This window comes from Eutrigla gurnardus (genome assembly GCF_963514095.1).
Source record: "Eutrigla gurnardus genome assembly, chromosome: 16".
Classification (NCBI taxonomy): domain Eukaryota; kingdom Metazoa; phylum Chordata; class Actinopteri; order Perciformes; family Triglidae; genus Eutrigla; species Eutrigla gurnardus.
Window position 1 is genome coordinate 844844 of NC_139927.1, and position 26653 is coordinate 871496.

The 26653-nt window shown below is 45.9% G+C and overlaps 1 long non-coding RNA gene across 2 annotated transcripts in view; it reads right to left on the reverse strand.

Moving 5' to 3' along the window:
* LOC311027255 overlaps positions 1-26653 on the reverse strand; it is a 282124-nt gene that overhangs the window by 254779 nt on the left and 692 nt on the right. The gene's annotated exons all lie outside the window — the stretch shown is intronic.

A 26653-nucleotide genomic window follows, 5' to 3' on the forward strand; every position in this document is an offset into this window, starting at 1 on the left:
ACTACAGAAACAATAGGGCTTTGCAGCCCGACGTTGTCGGCGCTCGGGCCCTAATGACAAGGTCTAAGCCTAACTTCCTAAACTAACAAAAACAGGAGAAAAAGGGGAATGAAAATAAATGGCAGTTACACCCTTACTGCTTCCTACCAAAATAAACATTAAAGGCAAAAATGTAAATAACTTACAATGGTGCCGAAGCACTGATCCTGATCACATCCAGAATCTTTTTCAAGATCGAGATGCTCATCACACACATAATCTCAGAGGAATCAACAAACTATATCAACCAAAAGTAAGGACAACCCTTAAATCTATGTGCATTTCAGTTAAAGGAGTCATATTGTGGAACAGCCTAAGTGAGGAAATAAAAACATGTACAAATCTTAGTCAATTTAAAAAAATGTTTAAAAAATACATAATGAGTAAGTATCAGGAAAAGATTTGAGAGCGTGATGCCCTCATAAACAGGCACATGCACACTGCATGTGTATGGGTATGTGTGATAAACCAATTTGATAACTGTATTCATAATGTAGAAATATTGTATTTATTACTTTGTATTTGTGTGTAGTGGATTTCATATGTACATTTAACTGTACAGGTACAAATGAATGAATATTGTAAATATAAATGTATGCGCAATTGTGAACAGTGAGCCAGTGGAGCTACACACTTGAGTTCTGTTTACTGTTTATCATGTATTTTCATGGGGCAGAGGGGTGTATGGTCAGAGTGTTTGGGGCCTGTCTTTGTCTTGTGTTTCTGTTTATTGTATGTTTTGTATAGTGTGGTGTGAGTGGGGGTTTGGAATCGAATAAGCGCAAGCTTCTTCCATCTCCCTTTCAAGTGACATGATTGTTATTGACCGTGAGTGTTATTCCTTTTTTCCCTTGAAACAAACAAACAAACAGCAAAAAGGGTCAGCTAACTAACACACAACCAATAACCAAACACGACTAGCAGGGGAACTAGACACCATTCAAAGTACACTCAGATCAACAGCACGAGGAGGAAAGCACGAGAAGCACAGTGAAAGCCCTCGTATGTTGTCTGAAGAGCACTGCCTTTTCAAACTGGGCCGCTCGCCAGGCTCATCGGCTGCAGCTGCGGAGAACCAATGGCTGGCGGCAGGAGGCGGGACCTGTAAATCAAGCAGAGCTGGACAACAAAAACAGGAGCGCTCACTCGGGCCTAAATGCGAAATCTATCGGCTGGGGGCCGTAACACCCCCCTTCCTAAAAGGAACATCTACCACAAAAAGTTTGCTCAGGACTGGGAGACACGAGAAAGAGCGTCGGCCATAACATTTTCAGTTCCCTTTTTGTGACGGATTTCTAAGTTGAAACCCTGCACTAACAGAGACCACCTCATCAAACGCTGGTTCGCATTCCGCATCTGGTTCAGGAAAACGAGCGGGTTGTGGTCGGTAAAAACTAAAACAGGTAAAGAACTGGAACCAAGATACACCTCGAAATACTGTAACGCCAGCAGCAGCGAGAGAGCCTCCTTCTCTGTGGTGCTGTAGTTAAGTTGGGGAACACTGAACTTTTTTGAAAAATAACAAATGGGGTGAACGATCCCTTTCTCATCCTCCTGCAGCAACACAGCTCCGGCCCCACTGGCGCTGGCATCCACCTCCAACTTAAACGGGGGAGTGAAGTTTGGGGCTGCCAGGACAGGTGTGCTGCAGAGGAGAGCTTTACAGGAACGAAAAGCGACATCACAGGCATTGGTCTAAAAAATGGTTTTTTAACACTAGTCAGACTTGTGAGAGGGGCGGCTACATCAGCAAAGTTTCGGCAGAAACTCCGGTAATACCCCGCCATGCCCAGAAAGCGGCGGAGCTCACGCCTGGTTTTGGGGACGGGATAATCCAGGATGGCCTGGACTTTGGCCTGGACAGGGCGCACTTGGCCTTGGCCCACCTGTTTGACAAGGTAAGTGACGGTGGCCTTACCAAACTCACATTTTGCCAGGTTAAGGGTAAGGTTGGCCTCTCTCAACCTATCAAAAATCACTTCGAGAGTTTTTATATGCTTTGACCATGACTCAGAATATGCAACAACATCATCTAAATAAACTTCACAATTATTCACATCGGATAAGACGATGTGCATCAGACGCTGGAATGTGGCAGGTGCGTTTCGGAGACCAAACGGCATAACAGTGTACTGCAAGAAACTGTCAGGCGTGACAAAAGCTGACATCTCGGAAGCACGTGGTGTTAATGGGATTTGCCAGTATCCCTTCAGGAGGTCAAGTTTAGTCACAAATTTTACCGAACTGACTCTGTCAACACAGTCTTCCATGCGGGGAAGAGGATAGGAGTCTGGCTTGGTGACATTATTCACTTTTCTAAAATCTGTACAGAACTGTGATGTCTGATCAGGTTTGGGAACAAGCAGACAGGGGGAACTCCATGCGCTGGAGCTGGGCACAGCTAAACCATTCTCCAATTGATAGTCAACCTCCTTTTTGAAGAGGGAGCGCTTGGTGGGGTTGACACGGTAGGCACGTTGCTTGATTGTGGGGTGGTGACCGACATCAATATCATGAGATAGAACAGTAGTGCAGGTAGGAGTGTCGGAAGATAGAGTGAGGTGGCTGTCAATCAGTTTAACAATGTCAGCTTGGGCGGGACCATCTCGATCAGGGATGCCAGGGTGAAATTGGACAGGGGGCCAGATTTTTTTCAATTGAGACCTCAGGGGGCCGGATTACACTTTCGGACTGAAAAGGCAAACATTGACTCAACACATGGATAGGTAGGCTATTTGAAATTATTCATGAAGGCCTACACATCAAAAAGAAATTGCATTGGCACCAAAATAGCCTCACAATGAGGCCTAAATTACATACATTACAAAGGAAGATGATTGACAGGCGCTCTCCTTCATACAATCACGTGCACACTTCATGGCTGCACCTGATTGGACGATCGCTTTCACTGCTGCGCTGTCTGCTCCCGGATTTCAAACCGACCAACATGGCGGCTCGTTTGGAAACTTTCTCTTATTTTACGACAATAGTTCACCGAAAGGTGTTTCTGAAAACATTTTATGCGAGAAATAAGCTATGCAGTTGCTGAATCTGTCTTTATTTTAGATGGACAACATTCAGTTTAAAAGAGTTTCGAGAGCTTGTGGGAGGCAGCGGCGCACCGTCTCTCCACGCTCGCCGTGAGTCGAATGCATTGCAGGGCATACCGTAAATCCTTTAATATAGCCTCAGCCAAAATCTTCACGACGCGAACCTGACAATGAATGGGAAGGGTGGAAATAACGCTGCCTGTCGACACTTGCCCCGTCCAATGTTAGAGACCGGCCGGTAATAGAATACAGGCCAGTATTAGAGGACTTACAGTATATATTTAAAAAAAAACAAATAGATAAAATAATAAAAAAAAAAATATTCTCCCCTTATCACCCGCGGGCCGGATGTGACGTACAGTCGGGCCGGGTCCGGCCCGCGGGCCGTAACCCTGTCATCCCTGATCTAGATGCTGCAAATGAACAGAGATGTTTTGCAACATTTCAGAATTTTGCAGACTTGAACACGAGGAGCTATTTCCACAGAGACCATCACTTTCTGGCGAATACAGGGGAGGAGTGACAGAGGTGACGGTGGCTACGCTACGTGCATCGCCGCGAGTGACATATGGTTTCAGCATATTCACATGACTTACTCGAGTTTTTCGCTTGCAGTCAGGAGTGGCGACAACAAAATCAGTTTCACATAACTGCTTCTCAATCACATAAGGGCCAGAAAACTTTGCTTGAAAAGAAGAAGTGGGGAGTGGGAGAAGAACGAGCTCTCTGTCACAAACCTCAAAAACTCGCTTCACAGACTTTTTATCGAATTTTCCTTTCATTTTTTCCTGAGAAACCCCCAGAGAGCAGCGTACAGCTTCGCGTGCTGTGTGCAACCTCTCCCTGAATTTACTCACGTAGTCAAGCACGTTAGAGCTGGGGTTAGCTGTGTCAGACAGGAACTTCTCACGGAGCATACAGAGGGGACCACGCACTGCGTGACCAAATACTAATTCAGCAGGGCTGAAACCAGTGGACTCCTGCACGGTTTCCCTTGCAGCTAAGAGCAGAAAAGGCAGACCCTCGTCCCAATCTTTCCCCGTTTTGAAGCAGTACTTTTTCATCATGGATTTTAGCATCTGATGAAAACGCTCGAGTGCGCCTTGGGATTGGGGGTGATAGGCGCTGGACGTTCTGTGGCGGATGGACAGTGATGAAAGGACTTGAGCAAACAGTTTGGATGTAAAATGTGTGCCTTGGTCAGTTTGGACATACTTTGGCAGACCGAAAGTGGAAAAGAAATTCATAAGTACTTTGACAACGGCTATGGCTTTTTTTTTTTTTTTTGGCATCACATGACTAAATAACCTAATACTGAATACTGCAGCACCCTGCCTTCGCCCAATGACAGCTGGGATTGGCTCCAGCCCCCCCACGACCCTGAATACAGGATAAGCGGTAGACAATGGATGGATGGATGAATACTGCAGCATTTAGAAGACACAGGCTATCACAGGATATCAGACATTAGTGACGACTAATTAGCACAATACTCCACCATGTATTGCGCCGCAATAAGCCAACGAGCATGCCGCCGTTGTGGCGGCTCTCATGAACACCCGTGTTGCGGTTCCCGACACATAAACAGACTGCCGACAGACGCGGTACAACTTTCCCCCATTTAGCTGCTCCCTTAAACTATAACGTGGAAGTACTAAATACACTCAATGAACGAACAGAAACACTCACTTACATTCTGCAATGACGCACACTGGCACTTCAGTGCCGCACAGCGAAGTCTAGCGAGTGACTGACGGGAGATAAACTAGCCGGGAGATCATATCGCTGCTCGTACTACACTCCCCATAATGCTTTGCGCTCTTAAAGTAATACAATCGCTCACCAAAAGATTATTAAGACACAGAATCATCCATAATAAACATAACATAACAACATCTGGAGCCTTTCTAACAACTGTGACATCATGAATGTTTATTGTACCTTGCCGCGTTTTTGAAACAGTACTGCTCCAGTAATTTCCATCCACGGAAACCGCAAGCATATCCGGGCTGCACGCTTGACAGGTGAAGGGCTCCCCCTTGCAGAGGCTGTCCACCTCATATCTCAAAGCCTCCCACTCGAAGAAGCTTTTGAGGAAGCTATCGCTGGAGATTTTCCCAGTCTATCACAAAAACGACATCTTGATCAAATGATATTTATAAACTAAAATAGAGGGACACAGCTTTTGCATAACTTCAATAATCACACGGCCAAAGCGGACAGTTCGCTGATCAAGCATTTTAAAAAATGCCTGACAGGACAGTCCAGGTGCAGCCATTTTAATTTCTTCATACGAGAAGAAAACATCAATGGCATAGATTGTGGCAAAGTGAAGGGTTGCTGGCCAGTAATCACTCTTTACAACATCCTCAACTCCAGCAGTCCATGTGGCTTTGCATGCACTGCAAGCCAACTCTGGCATGCTGAGCTCGTCGGCCTTGAAAAAAACAAAACAAACACTGTAATGTCAATTTTCACACACTTAATTATATAAATGTTTTTTAAAGAATATGTTATGCATTTCTCATTAATGTAACGTTATGCATATCCTTATGAGGCTGGGGGCTGGGCAGGAAAAAATACACATGCATCTAAAAAAAGAAAATCATGGAAAATGCCATGCCTTGTTCTGTTTTAATTTAATTAATTTAGATGTATGTTTATTCTAAATTCATTATGTGTAATGAATCTGGAATTCATGTTTCACTTTTAGAATTACATCACAGAAAATAAAACTTTCAAATTATATTTTAATTTTTTGAAATGCAATCGATGTAGCAAAAAATGAAAGCGGTCTGACAAATTTGGTTTTCCTCACTATTGAAATGTGTCATTTCTAGAATCAAAGTGTTTTCGGAGCATTTAGTTGTTGTGCAGATGCTTTTAGCCTTACTCAGTACTCATGTTAAGATATCATACAAAGCAATTACAAACATTTGGGAGTTTGTGAGATGGGATAGATATTATTAAGAACAAACTTTTAAAAAAGTTTCACATTCTTACCATTCTTTGTGATCACAGCCACAGCCTTTCCTGATTTGAGACTCAATGAGTCTGTTGAACAACCACATATTTTTTCTGAGATCTCCACAGGTACGTAACGTACTGAAAAAAGAAAATGTTGATTAAGAATCATTTTTATCGAATGGGATATACAACATTGTAAAGTGACAGATTTCTGACTAAAAAAGACTGAACTTTACTGAAGAATGTGAAGCATTGCTGATAAGTATTAAAGTGAACATGAAGAAGCTAAAATTTTCAGTCCAGCGAGAAAATATATTTTGTGACAAAACAGAACTTACCACAGGGAGAAAGGGCCTTATTCAGCACATACGTTATGTGGGGCAATGGCTGGAAAAATCCCAAAGTGCTGCCATCTCTGTTGTGGAGGGGGTGTCTGGTGTGCATGCTGACATCACACTCGGCACAGAAGAAGGGGCGTGGACGGCAATCACGGCAGCGGACAACAGCGGAATTGCTTGAACACTGTTCCACATTTTCTAGTGCTCCTGCGGTGTTAACCAGCTGTGGTCTTGCTGCCCTCCAGCTTTCTGAAAAGATGCTTTTTCTGGTGCTCCAGTTTGTAGAAGCCAGAAGAGCTCTTGGGGTTGGTGCTTCCATCTCATCTCCTGTGGCATCACACAATGATAGCTTGAGGTCTTGTAAAAACCCCTCTATTAAAATGGTATATATATATATATATATATATATATATATATATATATATTAAGTTTGATACCTTGAATTTCAAATACAAAGATAGAGTTTACATTTTAACTCTGTATTACAAACATTGCAGATAAAAGTAAAAAATATCTGAACACAATGCTTTGAGCGACTGGATGCAACGTAAAGTACATACCAATAGCATCTGGAGCAAAGACCACATCAGAGCTAGTGCCAGGAGCACTAGTGTCAGGAGCATCAACAGACGGGTGAGTCTTCTGACTGCAGCCAGCTGTGCCAGAATAAAAAACAAACTATTATTCACAGCATTAAAATGGTCTACTTGTCCCAACACTACTTGCACATGATACAGAGTCAATTATGAAATCCTCACCATCAAACATTTATCTAGAGGAGACTATGTGGAAGGGACAAGTGGACTTTTTTTCACACATCATGATGTGGACATGTATTGAACTGTACACACAATGACAGTAAATTAAAATACTGGCAACACAATCAGAACAAACTATTTGAAAGGCAGTCTTGCCAAGAACAATATATATAAAAAACTGACATGGTTGATACACAGCCAAGGACAGAAAGACTGCAGCATGTGATTGAAACTTCTCACCAGAACATCATTGATAACATCTACAGTGCATCAGTGATATCAGTGCACAGATTTAAAAGACAACACACACCACAGTCACGGTCTGTTCCCCCCAGTGTTGCCAGGTGTACGATAATTATCATATTTGTACGATAATTTTTCCCTCTGTACGATCAATAATCCCAAAGGTCAAATATACTATAATTTGACCATTCCGTGAATGTGTGGTTGTAATCGGTTGTAATCAGCCTGTCGCAACTCTGTCTGTCAGAGTTTTTTGGTGAACCCTGAAGGCATCTGCTTTTCTAAATGTGAGCTACGAGTGACGTGTATGCGTTTGCCTCAGAACAAGGGCCATGATTGGCTGAATAGTCTGCTGCGCACGCCCCATGAGTGAGGAAGAGAGAAAAAAAATAAATGAAGAAGAAGCAGAGCCGCCCCGCCATGTAATTAGCCCCATCTCGGGCTTCCTGGGCTGGAGACAGACGCGGGTGACAGAAGATCGACGCACAATATTCCCTCATAATGCAGCGGTTAAGGACTCCAGCAGTATCTGCGTAACACCCCCACCATTAAGAAAATAAATTGGGGGTGAAAAAAAAAATATATATATATATATATATATATATATATATATATATATACATATATGCTATACTATACTAACAGCCAGCCCAGTCACACACGCAGCTGGGCTGAAGGGAACAGAAAGGGTTAACGATTAACCATCCAGCAGCGTCTCCCCCCCACCAGCTGAGCAGAGGAAACAAAACGCAAAGGTTAACAAGTAAACCAAAAAAACTGTTTACTGTTACACAATAAATTTAAAGTAGGTTTTATCTCTTTAAAAAACATTAACCCACAATTTATTTATTTTTACTCTTTTTTTCACAGGGCAAATAGTAACTTAACATCTGGACAAGGCGTCCGCTACCAGATTTTCACGCCCTCGTATGTGTTTAATCTCAATATTGTAACCCTGTAATATGAGGCTCCATCGCATCAAGCGCTGATTTGAGTTGCGCATGCGATCGAGGAACACCAGGGGGTTGTGGTCAGTATAAACCACAACGGGCTCTCCAGCCCCACCGACATAGACTTCAAAGTGCTGGAGAGCCAACACCAGAGCAAGGCCCTCCTTCTCTATCGTTGAGTAGGCACGTTGATGGACATTGAATTTTCGCGAGAAAAAACAGATTGGATGCTCCAACCCCTCGTTATCTTGCTGTAACAAAATGGCTCCCGCGCCAAGGTCACTCGCATCAACAGCAATAGAGAAAGGGCGAGAAAAGTCAGGGGCAGCGAGCACCGGTGCTGTCGTTAACAAGGCTTTGACAGCCTCGAAGGCGGCCTGACTCCGAGGAGTCCATTTAAAGCACACCTTCGAGCTGAGCAAATCAGTGAGGGAAGCGGCAACGGTCGAGAAATTTTTGCAGAATGACCGGTAGTACCCGACCATGCCGAGGAAGCGCCGCAGCTCGCGGCGAGTAGTTGGAACCGGATAAGCCAGCATAGCCTCCACCTTGGCATGAACGGGACGTACCTGCCCCCGCCCAACCACCTTACCTAAATATGTGACAGTGGCCTGAGTGAATTCGCACTTAGCCAAGTTAATGGCTAGATTGGCTTCGGCCAGGCATTCTAGCACTCTAGCAAGGTGAGTAAGATGTTGCTGCCACGTCCATCCATCCATCCATTTTCTACCGCTTATCCTGTATTTAGGGTCACGGGGGGGCTGGAGCCGATCCCAGCTGTCATTGGGCGAAGGCAGGGTACACCCTGGACAGGACGCCAGTCTATCACAGGGAGACATGTAGAGACAAACAACCATTCACGCTCACATTCACACCTACGGGCAATTTAGAGTCACCAATGAACCTATCCCCATCCTGCATGTCTTTGGACTGTGGGAGGAAGCCGGAGAACCCGGAGAGAACCCACGCTTACACGGGGAGAACATGCAAACTCCACACAGAAGGAACCCGGGCCGACCCGGGAATCGAACCCAGGACCCTCTTGCTGTGAGGCGAGAGTGCTACCCACTACACCACCGTGCGTTGCTGCCACGTGGCGCTATATATTAGGAGGTCATCCAAGTATGCCTCACAATTACACATGCCATCAAGAACGTTATTAACCGGCCGTTGAAATGTGGCAGGTGCATTGCGAAGCCCAAATGCCATTACCGTGTACTGTAGGAAATGATCTGGTGTCGCAAAGGCTGAAAGTTCTTTGGCACGGGAGTGGAATTTGCCAGTAGCCTTTCAGCAGATCAATTTTGCTTAAGAACACAGCAGAGCCTAAACGATCAACACAATCATCGATGCGCGGCAAGGGATGACTATCAGGTTTCGTAACGGCATTGACTTTCCTGAAATCAGTGCAAAAACGCACCGACCCATCACTTTTAGGCACCAATAAACACGGACTACACCACGGACTGCAGCTAGATTCTGCAATACCGTTCTCCAACATAAATTTCACCTCCTTCTGAAACAAGCCCCTCTTAAGTGGATTTGCATGATAGGGATGCTGTTTAATAGGGCGCGTTGCACCCACGTCAATGTCGTGAACAATCGCTGTTGTTTGGCGAGGCACATCAGGGAAAAGATCCACATGCAAGTTAATAAATGAGATGAGGTCTTCACTGTGTGACGACCCCAGTGGGTGTGGTTGTTTGTTGCATGTGGTGTTTTCTCTCGCTGTCTCCAATCTCTTTCTAGTAATGGTTAACATGTAACTGGCCAAGTTGCTTGGGTTGTAGCTTTGGTGTGACGGTTCCCCTCCGGGGTTCCGTCTTAAGGGGTGGGTGTGACGACCCCAGTGGGTGTGGTTGTTTGTTGCATGTGGTGTTTCTCTCGCTGTCTCCAATCTCTTTCCACAGGCTTTATGAGTCTCCGGTGTGTGTTTCGGAGGGGGCGGGGCCACGCCGTTAAACACCACGTGGAGAACGCCAGCTCGCTCTCTCGGTCCATTCCCGGCCTGGCGTCCGGCCGTTCACCTGCTGTTCTGCTTATTGGGTTTTAAGGCGCACCCAACATTCACTTATGCAGCCAAGCACCTGCACACACTGCTTATCACAGATATAGAATAGCCTGACGTTGTTTTGGTATTGGTATGGGGGGGTTTGTCAATAAATATAATTGCCGGCAACTTCCCTCTTGTGCTGTTTTGTCAGAGATCTGAGCCAGTTCTGACAACGGTCTGTGGCCGGCAAATGTGACAAAAAAGAACTCAAGTTACACAGCACCTCAGAGTTCTTCATTCTGCCTTCAATTACCTCCACTGAGGGAAGGCGACCCTCATCGTCATTCACTGATTCAGCCACGGCACCCTGCTGATCAGACAGAGTGGCAGCCACGGATCCCAACGGAGCGGCAACTTCAGCACCACAGGCAGTGGACAGCGCCACTCGCGCGTCGGGACCTGTTCGATCACAGTAAAGCTTCAAGCGATTAATGTGACACATTGTGGTTTTCCTTCTACGATCAGGGGTTGCAATGACGTAGTTAAGATTATTCACCTGCCGCACAACCTTGTAAGGACCACTGTAACGAGGCTGTAATGCAGCGCCCATCACGGGAATCAGGACCAACACGCGATCGCCAGGGTGAAATTCACACGCCACAGCGGTTCTGTCAAACCTTTGCTTCATGCGTTTTTGACAGACACCTAGATTTTCCTTGGCTAAATCACATGCACGACAGAGCCGGAAACGCATTTTAGAGACATAATCAGACAGATCGCCATACTCCTTGCTTTCCGTTAGAAACGACTCGTGTAACAATTTCAACGGTCCACGCACTGTGTGCCCGAACACAAGCTCCGACAGACTGAACCCCAGACTCTCTTGTACAACTTCATGTACCGCAAACAGAGCGGCACACCCTCATCCCAGTCTCGCTTGAATTCCAGACAGAAACGTTTAAGCATTGATTTTAGAGTGAGATGGAATCTTTCTAGTGCACCCTGAGTTTGAGGTCGATAAGCTGTGGACTGCACATGTTTAATTGCGAGCTGACGCATCGCCTGCGCAAATACATGGGACATGAAATTACTTCCACGGTCAGTCTGCATGGTCTTCGGAAGGCCAAACATAGAGAAGAAATCAATCAGAGCCTTCACAATGGCTGGAGCCTTAATTTTCCGTAAAGGGACAGCATGAGGGAACCGTGTTAACGTACACATAATTGTGAGTAAATGTTGATTGCCGGACTTCGTCCGAGGCAACGGACCAACACAATCCAAAATTACATGTTCAAACGGCTCGGAGGAGACAGGTATTGGCTGTAAAGGCGCAGGAGGAACGACCTGGTTAGGTTTTCCAATAACCTGACACACATGACACGTACGACAGTATTTTGCAACATCACGGTTAACACCTGGCCAATAAAAATATCGGGTGATACGATCCAGTGTCTTTGTCACACCCAAATGACCAGATAAATGGTGATCATGAGCAACGCTCAATATGTGATCACGATAACACACGGGGACAACCATTTGGTAGAAAACCCTCCACTCATCTCGCGCTGAGGCCATAAGAGGTCTCCATTTGCGCATCAAGACACCCTCTCGCAAAAAGTAGCCGTGAGGAGAATGCTCAATATCTATTTCGGCCACAGCCTCGACAAAGAGCGAAGCGAGAGACGGGTCGTTTCTCTGTTCCTTAATTAAGTGCTCACGACTCACAGACACTTTAGGAACCTTGGACAGTGATTCAGAATCAGCCAGCAAATCACCAACATCGAGTGAGGGTTTTACAAAAAATGTATCGCAAAGACCAAATGATTCATCCTCAACCTGGGTTTCTTTTGCACGCTGTGCTATAGCATGCGTAACGACGCTAGCTTGAAAAACTCCAAGTTTACTACGGGCGAAGGAAACACCATGCCTCCCATAACATCATTGCCCAGCAACACTTGCACATTTTTAATTGGGAGAGTACGACGTACACCCATTTTAAAGTCACCAGCAACTAAATCCGAAACAAGTGCCACTTCATGGAGAGGGACATTCACAAAGCCCATTTCGAAACCTTGCACAAGGATATTCTCGCCAGCATAAGACTTTTCACTAAATGGCAAAACACTCTCCAGGATGAAACTTTGCGAAGCAGTTGTATCCCTAAGTATGTTCACAGGCACACGCACCTCGCGGTTGCCTGTTAAAGCAATGTAGCCCGTTGACACAAACGGAGCAAAGACATCACTCACTCACGTCTTTCCGAGACGTCGGAGGAAATGTGGAAACACAAAGACCTAACTCTGAGCCAGTCTTAGGCGTGAACTTAACCTTATTGTCACGTTTCAATTTAAAACAATTAGCGATAAGATGCCCACGCTTATGACAGTGCCCAAAAACCATTGGATCCTTTAGACGAGTCACACATTTATCATCAGTTTGAGCATGTTCCACTACAGTTTCTTTGGCCATATTAAAGTTCCGTTGCTGACCATAATTCTGAAACTTAACAGGATAAGAGATTGCATCTTTTCTTGCAAGCACATATTCGTCAGCAAGTACAGCAGCGCTAGACGGCGTAAGATCTTTGTGCTCACCAGTGCCGTCGTATAGGGGGGGAAAGGTGATCACAATTCTAAGGGCCCACAGCCCGCTAGGGCCCACACACAGCCCCCAGTAGGTGGCAATGAATGGTTAGAGGGGACCACACCGATATTCTTTCAGGGGGCCCAGAATTCCTAGCAACTCCCCTGGTGCTCACCCACATATGTGGCTATATTTTTAGGTAGGGAATTCCTGAAATCCTCAACAATGAGTAAATCACGGAGACCCTCAAAAGTCGTTACATTCTGTGAATTTAGCCAACGAATACACAGCATCTCTTTCTCTCGAACAAACTCAACATAAGTCATCGATTCACGCTTCTCATAATTCCGAAACTTTTGCCTGTATGCTTCAGGTACAAGCGAATAAATATGCAGCACAGCTTGCTTTACCTTATCATAGTCCGCCGCATCTAACCGGGAAGAAATAGTGACCAATCGGTCAGCCATGGTCGGGATGTGCTCTGACCTCTCCGCAGCTCGCGAGTTCCCGTTACGGAAGCGAGGTGAAGTGGCCAATACCCGGGAGGAAATGGCGAAGTTAAGGGCAGCGAAAGCTGCAGAGGACAGTGATGATTAATAAATTAAAAGAGAAAAAAAAGGGGCTCCCACACCATCCCATCAAATAGTAGCTACACTGGACTTTCTTTTTTTTTTTTTTTTTTTTCTGTTCTCTGTCGATTAGACCCCCTCCAGACTTTGTTACATGATGAGACTCCTGTTCACTCGTGATGAACAAATATGGACACGTGTGCAGACACTCACGTAATCTGTATGCACTGGACTTCAGCTCTCTGTACCACCTACTGCTGTAACATAGTATGTCAAATGTCAAGTGTAAGAAAATGTTAAAATGCAATTGACAAGAAAAGACTATGATGTTGATTTTTTTATTATTATTATTATTATTATTATTATTATTATTATTATTATTATTATTCTTTGTTCTTTTTTACTTTCTATTTTTTATTTTATTTTAATTTAATTTTTTTTCAATTTTATTATTATTATTTTTTTTCTTTCTTTTCCCCCCTGGGTAATGGGGGCGGGACTAGATAAGCCTCGGCTTCTCTCGCTTTCCCTTTCGGCCATGTGTATTCATGTTTACTGTGTGAGCAAGATGTGTGATGATGACTTAATGAACATGCCCGAAATAAACAAATAAATAAAAAATAAATCTTCTAAGGACAACGAGGAATATGCCTGCTGGGCCTTGCCTTGGAATATGCTTTGTAAAGTTATCGGCCACACTTCGCGAGGCCATTTAAGAACTGTAGCAACTCTTTCAAAATGTGCGAAAAACGTATCAACCTCCCTCTCATTAAAGGGCGGAACAAGTTTAATAATACGTGTAACATCAAAACCGACATGTCCGACAGGGATACGAACACCAGACTGAAGAGCTTGGATCTCCAACTCTTTTAAGTGAATAGCCTGTTTCATCTCCAAGTCTTTCATTCTCAGTTCATGCTCTCTGTGCTCTCTATCACGCACTGCTTGTCTTTCAGCCTCTAGCTGTGATTTCTCTCTTTCCCACGCGACCTCTTTTTTGCGAAGCTCTAAATGCTTCCATTCTAAGGCAGTTTTAGTAGGTGTAAAGTCCGGTTTACCAGTATATGGCCGAGCAGGAGTTTCAGGACTTTCTTTTACCAATACCCCCATGTCGCGTAGATCAGCCACTAGTTTTTCCAGGAGATCCGCTTTAACAGGCAAACCACGAACTTCAATTTTAAAGTGGCCAGCAACGCGCACTAGATCATCTCTAGTAATGGACGACAAGCATGCAAAGGAGGAGCCTGCACAAAAGCTTTGAGGTCAAACATAATATGTTGCACAACAACAACAACAACAAAAATTAAAGAAATACTCAACGCGCAAGTGGCAGAAAAAAAAATATCACCGTAGCGCTAATCGTACTTCCAACTATCTTACTTGAAACTATCTTCCCTACACTCCCTGAACCGAACATAAAACCGTGCCAAAAAGACCCGCCACCAATCACCACCCGCTCAGCAATGACAAAGATTAATTAAGGAGTGTTGACAGTGGGCAGCCCGCAAGGACTACACACTAAGAAGGTTTAACCAAAGTTTCAAACGAAAGCTGGGTCCAAACAAAGGACAATGGACAATGACGCACAATATTCCCTCATAATGCAGCGGTTAAGGACTCCAGCAGTATCTCCGTAACAACATGTTAGACGCTATTAAACACTAGAGTGACTATAGCGCATCAATAGGCTTGTTATTTTGGTTATGACGGGTGTATGATAGTTTCCCTCAAAATACGATAATTTTATGTCTCTGGTACGATAATCCTACATTTCTCACCTGGCAACACTGGTTCCCCCTTCTGACAAAACCGAAATTGTATAAGCCTGTGTAGTGGTCTAGTATGGCAATTGCGATATTCAATATAATGTCGTTACTTGAAGAAAAATAAGGAAAGAAGATAAATTCCCTTTTCGAATCAGTTATAGACTAGGTCTAGGCTATGTCTAGGCTAGGTCACTGTGCAAAAATACCACAGCCTCCAGTCATTACAACAAGGGAAGGGTGGCAGTAGGGAAGTGGTCTTGACAGAAGGGGTAGGATAAAGAAGTATGTGAAGGCCCACAGATTTTGCCCTGCCCCTCAGTGATCACTTTGTTGAACTTCTGGTGGTAGCATATCACTTCTATATTTAAGTATGTTACAACTTGTAATAATTTAACATAAAAGTGGGGAAACAATGATTAAAGCCATTTTTTTGTGATTTTTCAGACAGAACCGTATTTATTTATACATCTTTTATTCTGCATACATGTTGCTTATGTACAGAGATTATAATTAATATATGTATACTGTCTATGATCAACAACGGTAGGTATACATGTTGTAGGAGTGGAAAATAGTGTGGTAGACTTTTGGGTAGGCTGAATGCTTAATGCTTTATGTCCATCAAAGTAGAGTTCTCAACCAGTCGGGTCTAAAATCTAAGCAAGTGACTCGGGTCGGACCTCAGGCTTAATTTTTTTCTGCTCAGTGAAATAAAAATGGATTAATCATCGCTGCGGTTCACCGTTAAGAGAGTCTAGCTGCTGCGTATAACGTGCATCATGGAGAGGGGCGGGGGCAGACCTGACGCCGCTGCGTGCACGCCTTTAGCCTGGAGAACTAGATGGAGTTGGTGAAAAGTAAGGTGAATTCACCGTCGCCTTTTTCTGGTCATGATAATACGTGTATGAGATAAAAAAAAAAAGAAGGGGGGGGGGGGGGGGGGGGCGGCGTCGTCGGGCCGGGTTCGGGCAGATAATCCATGTTGATGTGTCGGGTTACATCGGGTCCGGGCTTTAAAAGCCACGGGCCGGGTCGGGTCGTAATTTTCAGGCCCGTTGAGAACTCATCAAAGCCCCTCTCAGTCATTGATGCCAAGTAGGCATGGCACACCACATTAAAGATTTCAGCATTACCTGATCGAAAACATTTATGAAACGTGATTCTTGTTCATTACGGTCATTATAGTTTTTTGCAAAGCCCTTCAAATAAAATTACACCAAAATAAAGTTGTAGTGTCTTAAATAAATCAGTCGAATGACATTTATATTCTACAGTTCCTATATTGGCTACCAGCTGCATTTGGGCTGATTCTATCAGTTTTGGGGGGGCAGATTTTAGTCCTATTGTTATTTTGTTCTTTTTACTCTCTTAACCATGCATGCATGCTCTTACCTGAAGGGGAAGACTGCAACTGCCGCGAGGGACGCCGGTCCTGGTCGCACACCATGACGTTGTGTATCGTGCATTTCGTTTGATGGCGCACGCACCTTTGAATACAAATCTTTATCTATAAAGATAGGAACATTTTACACTGCGGTACAGAGAGAAACAAATAAATGAGCCTATTATGTATGCTGTCATATCACATCAGTAAGAACATGTTTACAACATGAATTGTTTGGAGTTCACATCGTAGCCTACATACAAAGACAAGTAATTAACATGACAAAACAACAAATCAAGGAAAACAATAAATTAGACACATATAAGCTATGTTACATAAGGGGAACTAATTATTTTGTATTTATTTATTTATAATTTTTAAGTTTTGTTTGGACAGTTGAGTATTATGGGTAATGTAGGCTGGTGCCTTCAGCTACCCAAAACTGACAACAAACGAATTGAAGGGGAAACGCGGAAACAGATGTACGTGGCTCATTCGTCTTGTGTAATTAACAAGGATACACTGCTGTGTTAGTTGCTAGAAACGTCACATGTATTATTGTAAAATCATCGTTAGTCTAAAACCCTAAAAAATGACGGTACTTCCGGGTAATAGGTCCTCCCTATCCAATGGGACAGGTGCTCACGGCGTCTTTCAGCCGTAGTCCCTAGCAACCCGACGTCATTGAAACACCTGTCTGGCCATAAAATCTTCCTAATAACTATCCAATAGGACGGATGCTCACATCGTCCATTAGAGCCGTGGTCGGTTTAATACAGGAGTGAATGGGCTGCTGCAGCAGCCGCTCTGAACGTCAAATATCGTCTCCGTCTGCAGACGACGTCGAAGGGTACTTTTTCCGTCAGTGACTGTCAGTCGCTATTTGACGTTCTGGGAGTGAGACTGTGTTGCGCTGCTGTTATGTCCGACGAAGATGGATGTCTGACTTTAATATATTTCTCTTCTTCCACACACTGTCAATAGGCGGGCATGGCTGCGTATTAATCCGACGGGGGGCACTCATTTTCGGTCACAGCTCCGTGCACATTCAATCCCCCTCTCTGGATGTCTGACTTTATTTTTTTTCCCCTCTACTTCCACACACTGTCAATAGGCGGGCATGGCTGCGTATTAATCCGACGGAGGGCGCTCATTTTCAGTCACAGCACTGTTCACATTCACCCCCCTCTCTGGATGTCTGACTTTAATTTTTTTCTCTTCTTCCACACACTGTAAATAGCCGCGCATGGCTGCAGGTTAATCCGACGGAGAGCACTCATTTGCGGTCACAGCTCCGTGTACATTCACCCCCCTTTCTGGATGTCTGACTTTAATATTTTTCTCTACTTCCACACACTGTCAATAGGCGGGCATGGCTGCGTGTTAATCCGACGGAGGGCACTCATTTTCGGCCACAGCTCCGTGCACATTCACCCCCCTCTCTGGATGTCTGGCTTTAATGTTTTTCTCTACTTCCACACACTGTCAATAGGCGGGCACGGCTGCGTGTTAATCCGATGGAGGGCACTCATTTTCGGCCACAGCTCCATGCACATTCTTTCTTAAGGGAGTCATAGTTACCCCTGTCGTTCCCGCACGTCCTCGGTATCCATCAGTGGAAACCTGACCGCTGGACGGGGCTGAATCCCCGGGGACCTAGACCGAGACCCGGGTCCCAGGGACATCCTAGACAACATGGGTGCCTGGTTGTAGGCCCACCGGTGCTTCTTCCTTTCGACTCACGAGGAGGCCAACGTCACCATAGAACATGGCTATCCGGCCGCTCCTATTCCGTGTCGTTTATAGTCTTGCGTCGACTGAGGGCTTACCACCTCTTCGTCACCCATAGGTACAACGCGCCCCATAGAACAGCGAACGGCCGTTAAGTCCCGCTCCTACCGGCCAACAATGTCAAGCTTTGGGTTAGGGTTATTGGACCAGATAACCGGTTAACAGCGGGGCCTCTGCCTTTTCAGAGTGCCCATTTATTTATTCCCTTTGAGTTCCATACGTCACAGGCCTTGAAGCACTCACCAGCTCACTGCGGCAGGGGGAAGCGGATTCCATCCGCAATGACTTCCTCCATTGCCAAGGGAGGCCCCCACTTTGAAATGGACTCGACGCAACCCCCGAACGACCACAAGCCTGGTGCTAGATTTGAAGACCTACCAACTGTACCGTCATAGTAGCGTCCCCAGACGCCCACGTCCACCCACCTGTGGCTCACACACCCTTCCCCGAGGGGGGGGATTCCCCACATAGTAATGGACTATGAGAAGCCTTAGGCTGATGCGCTTGGTTGAACCCCAGTGCGTTGGGAGCCCCTACCGCCCGCCGGATGGCAGACGAGTGGCTGGAACCCCCGCACAAAGGGAAGACTAATGCCGGCTCGCACCCAAGAGGTCCCCGTGTCCACCCACCTATGGGTTCATCCCCTCGAAGGAGGGATTCACCATATTGTAGTGCAATCCAGACATCCTCAAGTCTACGTTCCTGACTAACACGGCCCTGGCCACGCAGAGAGAACTGCCGCTCTGACGGTCCAGACCACGGGTTTGGCAAAGTAGCGGGCTTCTACCGCTCAACCATTCGAGTTCGTTGGAAGCCCGAGGCGCCCATATCCACTCACCTGTGGCTCACATCCCCCCCTCGAGGGGGGAATTCCCCACTTTGTAATGGACCATGAGAAGCCCTAGGCTGACCTAATGCAGGCTCGCACCCAAGAGGTCTCCGTGTCCACCCAACTATAGGTTCACCCCCCTGAGGGAGGGATTCACCATATTGTAGTGCAATCCGGACATCCTCAAGTCTACGTTCCTGACTAACACGGCCCTGGCCACGCAGAAAGAACCGCCAGACTGACGGTAACTAACCACGGGTTTGGCAAAGTAGCGGGCTAACACAGCTCAACCATCCGAGTTTCTTTGAATATAAATATTATTGAATATATACATTGGACCAACAGGCCTCTGTGAACACATCCCGCCAGTATTACAACAGATGAGGTCGGGCTATTGTTTAACAGACTTACCGTTGCCAGTCCATGATCTGGTCGAACGGTCCAGGTAGGTAATCCTGTGCACAATGTACTCACCACTGCTTGGTCAGGTGGTCATAAGATTAACCCGTGCACCATTGGGTCTTGTAGCCAACAGTGACTTTGCACCATGCACCCTCCGGCCTCCGGGATCATGCGTTAGACTTACCGTCGCCTGTACCTGCTGGTCGAACGGTCCCAGTGGGCTGTTCCTCGTACCCCAAGACGTCCATTACCATTTAATTGGTTTGTTGCGCACAACACCCACCAGCTTACTCCCATGTTCCTAACCAAACTTCTGTGCGCTTTACACACGTCCACCGTCTGGAGCAGGACCCTCCGGCTGAGGAGGGTGGAGAGCGATTTGACTCGAGACTTGCTTGCACCAAGAAGTACCAGGATCCTGTTGTTAGACCCATACCATTTCCCCCTAGCAAGGACGCTTAAGTTCTCAGCACAACCGGGGGATTCAATGAAACCCCTCTGCCTAACGTGAGATGGACACGCGGCAGCCAACCTCTTAGCCAACACCCCTGAGAAGGCTCTCAGGAGCACGGAACCAATCGTGATCGGACGCCACTGGTCTATGCACTTCAACTCGACCGGGTCACTAGACTTGGGGATCAGTGTGGTCCTACTGTCCTTGAGACAGCTGGGGAGCTTGCCACAGTATACAGCGGCGCTACGCTTGACTCCATCCGTGTCCGCTGCCGTTCCAGCTTTCATACGTTTAAGCGTCACCAGCGCTTCCTCCGATGTGATAATCCCCATGAAGGGGGAGTTATCCGCTAAGGGAAGGGCTGTCCCAACCCAGAGAAGCTGCCCTCTGACTCCCATACCAACTTATACGCATTCACAACTTCACTCAAGCCGACCATGCATTGAGTTCTGATTTTGCCATCAAGCACCAACTTGGCTAAGCTGCTGCGGTGATTATAATAAAGCCTCTGCTGGAGCTTGTAAATAGCATGTTTGCCTATCGTGACGCCCACAGGTGCATGCATCCTCTTGGAATTACGTCTGGGTCCAGAGCGACCCGCCAGTTTAACAATAAGTCCTTCGGCATATTAGTATCTTACCCAAGACAACCTGTTTTAAACTTGTCAACAATCAGCCAGCTCTGCATCATCTAACTGAATTTCCCAGGCACCCATAGCCTCATCCACCACAGGGGTAGGTGGAAGCGGAAGTCTTGGGTAAATAGACTGAGCTTGGCACACTGGGGTCGCGGCATTCCGGGCCACTGGCGCGGCGTTCCGGGAGTTTTTTCCTCGACAAAACACAACAACACGGTAATGTCCGGTACTCCAAAAAAAACCTCCTCACTCAAAACTACAATTACGCGCAGCGAAGCCGGACTTCTGCTCCGTCCGTAGATCCGTAAAACACTTGGACGCGTTGCGGGGATTCCCGCAGGTAAATAGACACAAGAACCCAGCCGAACTGTCGGGACTCTCACCCTCAGAGCTGGCTGAAAAGCCCTCGGACATCGGTCAAACACCGGCCCGCCCAGCTCCACGCGAGTCCACACAGGCGGACTCTCCGTCGAACGCAAAACGCCAAGACGCGCCGCACGCAAACCAGCCGGGAAACAGACAGCTGAACACGGCCGAACTCGGGCCACTTGTGCCCACAAGGCTGTCTCAAAAGCCCATGCAGCTCACTCAAGCACCGGCAAGCCAACGGACGCGCGAACCCAAAATTACGCACCGCAAAGCCGGACTTCTGCTCCGTCCGTACACACGTAAAACACTCGGACGCGTTGCGGGGATTCCCGCAGGTAAATAGACACAAGAACCCAGCCGAACTCTCTGCCCTGATGCCCCCAGACCATGGTGAAAAGCCCGCGGTCCTCACTCAAACACAGGCCCGCCCAGGTCCACAAGAGTCCACACAGGCGGACTCTCCGTCGAACGCGAAACGCTAAGACGCGCCGCACACAAACCAGCCGGGAAACAGACTGCTGAACACGGCCGAACTCGGGCCACTTGTGCCCCCAAGGCTGCGTGAAAAGCCCATGCAGCTCACTCAAGCACCGGCCGGTCCAGGTCCGCGCCACGCCACAATTACGCACAGCGAAGCCGGACTTCTGCTCCGTCCGTACACACGTAAAACACTCGGACGCGTTGCGGGGATTCCCGCAGGTAAATAGACACAAGAACCTAGCCGAACTCTCTGCCCTGATGCCCCCAGACCATGGTGAAAAGCCCGCGGTCCTCACTAAAACACCGGCCCGCCCAGGGCCACAAGAGTCCGCACCGGAGAACCGGTAATCCCCCCCGAATATAGGCTCAAAACCCCGGCCAAACTCTTGGGCCTGACGGACTCATGGCGAGCTCCAGACGACCCCAGCACCAGGCGGCCCCGTGGACCCACTATTAAGCACCCCTCTGCGGACTAAACACCTCCAGCCGCACCGCTGGGATTTCGTGCATATGGTACTCCACAATGAGTTGTGTTCGTTTATTTTCTAAGTCCTCGCGCATATGGTACTCCAAAAATAAGTTGTGAGATTTTTCCTAAGTCCTCGCGCCAGTGGCGGCGCCAGGGAGGGGCTTGGTTGGGCTATAGCCCCATCAAGAATTGTGTCAGCCCTACCGTTAGCCCTACCATAAAACCACCAAGAAAACAACAACAAAATAACCAAGAAAAGTGCGGAGTTCAACAGCACCACAACGTCACGTCGTAACGGCATTCAGGCAGCTGCGATGACAACTGTCACTGATCTGGGTTCATTAACAGACTGTACTGTCCGTACGTCAACGTCACTCATGTGAGCCGCTTTTAATGTATGCTCGACACAGAGACAGCAGGCTACTAGTTTGTAAGCTACCTGGCTTTAGCAGTTCGCGTTAGCGGCTTATAGTCACTCACGTTAAGTTAACGTTAGTAAGCTGGTCAAAATTGATCATGGATACATTTGTTTTTAAACGTCGTCGGACGGAACAACAGATGGCGGTGGCGGGCGTGTTGGATAAAACTACTGACGCACCGTTGACACCTGCAGGGGAAGATGACCACTCGGGTCCCGGCTGTTAACATAACTATTCACGTTTCGCTGTCTCTCTCTCTCTCTCACTGTGTGCATGTTTATAGCTGTGGGAGGGTGTTATCAGCGGCGCCGCCAGGTTTCAATTTCAATGTACGCACAGAAACACCACAGGGACCACCCCAGCCCAGGCAGACAGGAGGCTCCACACCAAGGTGGACCAGAGACAGCTCCCGGTGCGGTCGGCCCCCAGGAGGAAAACACTGGAAAACCGAGGGGCTAAAACAGTAAAATAAGATAAAAAGATAGAAGCTAAAAACTGAGGGAATAAAAACAGTAAAATGCATCAAAATCTATAAAATAGACCCAATAAATGAAACAATAAAAATAAATAAATAAATATAATATAATATATAAAACAGTAAAACAGGATAAGTTAAAATAAATAATGTAAAATAGAATAATAATAAAAAATGTAAGAAGCATAAAAGGAATTAGAAAGAATAAAACAAGTCAGTTAAAAGCCTGATTAAAAAGGTGGGTCTTGAGCCTCTTTTTAAAAACATCAACATTCTCTGCGGCCCTGAGGTTCTCCGGCAGGCTGTTCCACAATCGGAGGCCATAGAAACTGAACGCCGCCTCCCCGTGTGTTTTAGTTCTTACTTTTGGTATGGTTAAAAGGCCAGCACCGGAGGACCTCAGGGTCCGTGAGGGTTGATAGGGTAAAAGTGTTGCAGATAAATAAGAAGGCCCAAGACCATTAAGACATTTAAAAACTAGTAAAAGAACCTTAAAATCGATCCTGAAACGCACAGGGAGCCAATGCAGCGATTCTAAAACTGGTGTAATGTGTTCCCGCCCTCTGGTCCTCGTCAGCACGCGTGCGGCTGAATTCTGTAATAACTGTAAATTGTATATGTTATTTTTGGGAAGACCAGAGAGCAGGGCATTACAATAATCTAAACGACAAGAGATAAAAGCATGCATCAGCACCTCTGTGCTGGCCTGAGAGAGAAACGGGCGGACTCTGGCTATATTCTTAAGATGGTAAAAACCTATCTTTGTTATGTTTTTGATATGTGGAATAAAAGTAAGCTCAGAGTCAAAAATCACGCCCAGATTTTTCACAGATTTTGCGGGTTTAAAATCCTGTAACTTTGGTAAAAGTTTCTCTCTCTGGCCTTCAGGACCAATGACAAAAACCTCTGTTTTGTCCCGGTTGAGCTGTAGGAAGTTTGCTGCCATCCATGACTTGATGTCTATAATGCAGTTAAAAAGGGCATCAATTGGCCCTGTGTCATCAGGAGACACGGCGATGTACAGTTGCGTATCGTCAGCATAACTATGAAAGCTGATGCCGTGCCTCCTGATGACGCGGCATGTACAGATTAAAAAGAGTTGGACCTAAAATTGACCCTTGGGGAACCCCACACTTTATCTTATGGGTTCCTGAGGAACATGTATCCATACTTACAAAGAAACTTCGATCAGTAAGGTAGGACGTGAACCAGTTAAGAACAGTACCAGAGAAGCCGACCAGGTTCCTCAGTCTATTTAATAAAATGTCATGGTCTACTGTATCGAAGGTGGCGGTTAGATCCAGTAGTACCAAGACTGTGAGTTTATGATTATCTAAATTACACCTGATGTCATTTAAAATCTTTAAAAGTGCTGTCTCTGTACTGTGGTTCCTCCTAAAACCAGACTGATGAGTCTCTAAAATATGGTTTGAGTTTAAAAAATAATTTACTTGATTAAAAACAAGTTTTTCTAAAATTTTACTTAAAAATGGTAAGTTGGATACAGGCCGGTAGTTATTTAAAACATTGGGGTCACTCTTCTTCAGAAGGGGCTTCACCACCGCCGTTTTAAAGGAGGTGGGGAAGACACCCGTCTGAAGAGAGCAATTCACCAGATACAACAGCTGTTCCTCAAAGAATCCATAGAGTTTTTTAAAAAACGGTGTGGGAATTGGATCTGAAAGGCAGGTTGTGGGCTTTACCTGGGAGAAAACTCGACCAAGTGTCCTCGCATCAACCAGGGCAAAACTCTCCAGTGTTTCCTCAGGTAAAAGCAATGATCCAGGTGTTAAAAGCTGTTGGGATAAAAGACTGGATCTGATGTCATTGATTTTTCTTCTGAAGTGGTCTGCAAAGTCCTCACAAAGGGCGTTATCTGGTGTCTTGGAGGATTTTTTTTTATTTGTGTTTGTTAAAAGATCGATGGTGGAGAATAAGAATTTGGGGTTATTTTTATGGTCATTGATTAATTTTTGGAAGTGGGAGATTCTGGCTTGTTTGACTGTGTTATTGTAATTTTTGAGGTGTTGACGTAAAATTTCATAATGGACTGTTAATTTTGTTTTTCTCCACCTCCTTTCTGCACTCCTGCAATCTCTTTTCAGTTGTTTAGTTTCTTCAGTTCTCCACGGGGTTGTAGGTCTTGTTTTAATTGATTTTATAAAAACTGGAGCAACTGAGTCCAGTATCAACTTTATCTTATTATTAAAATTGTCAGTGATAAAATCGCAGGGTGCTGGTAAAATTTCGGCAGGAGTGCTCTGTAAAATCTGGATAAAATTTGCAGCCACTTCAGAAGTTAGGTAGCGTTTCCTCACTGTTCTCACAGGGGCCTCCCGTTGATTAAAACTGGTGATTGTAAAAAACACACAAAAGTGGTCAGATACAGCCAGGTCCACAACAGAGGGCGCACCTCTGGTTATAAGATATAACCAGGTCCAAGGTGCGCCCCCTGTTGTGCGTCGGCTGCGTCACATGTTGCTTAAAATCAAGGCAGTTTAAAAGGTTTAAAAATTCTCTAGACATTGAGTCTGAGGAGATGTCCACGTGTAGATTAAAATCACCGGTTATTAAAATTATGTTAAAAGTGATATGGATAATTGATAAAAGTTCTGAAACTTCACTAATAAAAGAAGTGGAATACTGGGGTGGTCGGTAGACTGTCATACATAGAATCGGTGGGCAGCTAAAAACGAAGGCATGGTACTCAAATGATGAGTAACTGTTAAAAAATACTTCATTAATGTTCAAGGTGTTATTTGTGATTGAAGCAGTACCTCCCCCTCTTCTGCACCCCCTAGTTGAGAATAAAAAGTTAAAATTTGGTGGGGAAGCCTCAGTGAGAACAACAGGTGCATCAGTGCCAAGCCATGTCTCTGTAAGGAGAATGCTGTCCTGGTTATTATCTAAAATGTTTGTTTAAAAGAGAGCGCACGTTCAGCACAGCCATTTTGTGGCTGTGCTGTGCTGAACGTGCGCTCATCACATTTTTTCAGTGGAATGTTAAAAACACATTTTGGTCTAAAAACAGTCCTCGGTTTCAACTGTCTGTGGGAGATTATGGTTGTGATTGTGTGAATACTGTCCTGTGCCACTGGGGTCACTGAGGGAGGGGCGTGTATGATGGAGGTAGGGACGGGTGAAGGTGTGTGTGAGTGAGGTGCAGAGGGCCGGTGTGTGGGTGTAGTGAGTCAGGAGGTGGTTGTGGTGCAGGACTGGACAGTGAGGTCAATGTTGACTGCTAAAAGCCTTGACCCCTCCTGGTTTGGGTGCAGGCCGTCCCGTTTACTGGGTGTTGTTATATATTTACATTGAAATTCTGACATTGATTTGAGCCCCACCGCCGTATGAGTTAGCCCCACCGTAGTTGAACCAGAAAAAATACTCTGGCGCCGCCACTGCCTCGCGCATATGGTACTCCAAAATGAGTTGTGAGATTTTTCCTAAGTCCTCGCGCATATGGTACTCCACAATGAGTTGTGTTCGTTTATTTTCTAAGTCCTCGCACATATGGTACTCCAAATGAGTTGTGAGATTTTTCCTAAGTCCTCGCGCATATGGTTCTCCAACACTGACCTCCAGCCGGACTCACTCTGCTCCACACTGACCCACCCCCCCCCCCCCCCCCCCCTCCACAACTCTATTTTTTCTAAGTCCTCGCAGATATGGTACTCCAACTGACTTCCAG